Genomic DNA, 3,331 nt, shown 5'->3' with positions numbered 1-3,331 from the left:
AGGTCTAGTCGTTCAATTCTAACGTTTACTATAAAAAAAGTTTTTTTTCAGATGGAAATAGTTATTTCTTGGTCATATGAAGAAATATCAAAGCCATTTTGCTTCTTCTTTTTTGAATTGAAAACCATTAATTAGGTTTATGTAGCGGTACCCTAACCATAACCTTTGGAATCTCTGACGTGTGCTGAATACATTTATAAATCCAGCGGTACGAAGTGTACATTCTTTCTGCAACTCAGAAGATCAGAAGAGACCCAACCTAGCTACTCCTACTGTTGCGCAGTTGATGGTCGATCATAGGCTGGCCTACCGACACAGAACGATCGATGCAGTCCACATCTCAAATTCAGAAAAGAAAAGTATAAAGAAAGATGCAGCCCAACCTGATTTGCCGAATAGTGGACGATCACAACGCTCTACATGAATCCAAGGAAGGATGTTCAATCATGCATACGCGTAGTATCCAATTTCTTAAAGACCGGCGCCTCTGTTCATCTGTTGTGCCAGTGCATGCACAAAGGATCCACTTGAGGCTGTGGGGCTTAAAACGGAACGGATGTGTGTGAGCAGGCAGGGGGTACTGTACAATATTCTGCAAAACTTAACAGATCTATGCTATAGGCATGCATTGTTCGTACGGGGTAAATAGCGACCGAAGAACTCAACTTTTTTTATTGTACTATAACTGGATTATTTCTACCGTGGTTGTGTACAACGAAATAATTGTAGATTCAAGATTCCGAGCGCAGCGTACCCTTTGGCCTCTCACGCGACTGCATCTGAAACCACAGTTTCTTCACCTTCCGTCCTGCAGCCGCCTATCCGCCTCATCTTTAATGAGCTTAGGCCATGGAGATGCAGTGGATCTTGGCCCTTTGTCGGCGGGAGGATTCCTACTAAAAACTGTTTTTTTTTGTCGGTCAGGGATTTGTGTCCTATTCGGGAAGGAGAACCCGCGGTGGCTTCTTGAAGTTAGAATAAGGTCCTTTCCGTCTAGTCCATGTCACGACAGTGCGTCTTAGCATTGCCGAAGGGCGTGTGAAGGTGTGTCTCTAACGGATCCCACGGGATTCGGTCGGCGTTGATCTTCAGCGGATCTCAATGGATCCAATCTTCGTTCGCCTTTGTTCGCGTGTCTTCGGGTATGATCCTTTCGAACTACACTTCTCTTCATCGGCGACAAATGTTGTTCTGGTGCGTTGATCCTGGTGGGCCTTGACACGATGACTTTCCAACTATGTACTATAACAAGTTTTGCCTAATTCCGGTGAGGAAGGGGCATAATTTTTAGAAGTTGAAATTTTCAGATGTTTCTCCTACTTACAATTTTTTCAGTTGCAGGTACTAAAACTTACGATTTTGTGGGTTGCTCGTACTAAGTTTTAGAAGTTGAAATGTTCTTTATTAAGACATATTTTTCTTCTGTTGTTGTTTGTTGTATGTTGGGTCATGTGACCTCTATGTGAATAATTCTGCTACATTTTTCTAGTTAGAGCCTCCAAATATACATATATGCTTTGAGAGTTTGAGTTGTAGAATTTGTGTTGTGATACATTTCTTTCCAACACAAGGCGTGCATGATGAGCGTATGATTATAAAGTGTGCGTCGTGTGTAGGGTTTAAAAATATTGGTTGTGTACTTGCTAGCTGACTTTCGATACATACAAGCGACTCTTGTGTGCTGAGAGCTCGTGGATGTATCTTGCTACACCAAGCATCGGAGTTCCGGCTCAGCCACATAGAGCGAATCAGGTGCTGAGAGCTCGGGAATGTACCATGCTACACAAAAACATTGAAGTTACGGCTGAGTTATCTTGAGCAACTCATGCACTGATATCTCGGTAATGTTCCTTGCTATGCTAGGCGACGGAGCTCCAACTCAGAGCATTGCGTTAGACTTCTATGTGATTTTGCCCGTTTGAGCTATATAACTTGATCTCTAGCCGGAATCTTTGTTATGCATTTGCCAACGATCTTTCAACAATACAGGGTGAAGCGACTCGTCTATGTGTTTGGGATTTCATCTCCCAACTCCTCTAGAATTGTGGGGAACATTGGATCCCCATTGTTGGGATCGCTCTCCGAGAGTATATGACGCCCACAGATCAATCAGATATGACAGTTTGTCGAGGCGCAAATCTTAGCTTCCTCTATGATCATCTACAACTAGACTTGTGTACGTTAGATCCCAAGTCCTGACGGCCGCCCCCTCATATCCAAACCTTCAAACCCATACACAAGCAGATCAACACATGTACTTCGATTTCTAGCACACATAATACATAGTCCAGACATTGCAAGGGGAGTTCATACATACCATGAGACTACCAAAATGATGGCATTTTCTACTAGTTCTTCTTAACTAAATTAACAATATATAGATATGTCAAGTTCATCACCGACCCCCGCCCTTCCCCTTGTCCTCGTGGTCGCGGAAGTAGCAGCCGAAGACACAAAAGGGGTCAAGGAGGATTAGCTCTGCGCCGGAGTTGGATGTGTTGGACGTGAAATCAAACAAGTTCATATCCTCCTATTTAGGGGGGAGGACGGCGAGGGCACAAGCGGCCTTGGTTTTCTCCACAGCGAGGTGACGGGTGGCCTCGGCTTGCTGCTTCGCCAGGATCTGGAAACACCTTCTCCCTTTCATGGCGTGTACGCCGTCCCTCGACCCCAGGCACGCCACCGCAGTGGCAACATCCGACGCATTTGTGCCCTTGCGCATGGCTGGCATTTACCTAGGACTCCGAACCCAATGTCGTGGGGACAAGGATCCAATCGGCTAGCCTTAGAGCCTCTCGTGGGAGCGAGACGATCCCTCTTCTCAACGTGCGCCTAATGCGGTGACGATGTGGACAGGTGGAGCGAGCTTACGCTGGACGTGGCACCACCGATGTATGCCATCCAGACTGGCGGGGAAGGCCCCCAGCTAGTGGATCTAGGGGGATCTCGACCATCCTCCCTAGATAGGCAGACCGTGATCTAGACATCTATCTCCTCCTCGCCCGAGCAGGCAACCAACTTCGAGTCGATGAATTCGGACCGGTTGGACATGATCCACTGCTAGCCATCAGAGATGACCAAAGAGGTGCGAAGAGGGGCCGTGAGAGGGGGCAAAGTGGAACGGACTGGAAGTGGACTGGACTGAGAAGAATGGCTATGATATGCTCGGGCAGGGAAATTTGGGGATTGATTGCGATCAGAGTGGGCCGGGCGGACGCATCCTGGTGCATCCAAGCAACCCAAATTCGCCCTCACATATGAGCTGGCTATGAGGGGTCTTGGACATCCCGAACATATGGGATGGGTTTGGGGGGTCCAATCGGGTGGATGC

Source organism: Triticum aestivum, chromosome 2B (assembly GCF_018294505.1).
Source record: "Triticum aestivum cultivar Chinese Spring chromosome 2B, IWGSC CS RefSeq v2.1, whole genome shotgun sequence".
In the NCBI taxonomy this organism is placed as follows: domain Eukaryota; kingdom Viridiplantae; phylum Streptophyta; class Magnoliopsida; order Poales; family Poaceae; genus Triticum; species Triticum aestivum.
Note: the sequence above shows the minus strand (reverse complement) of the source record.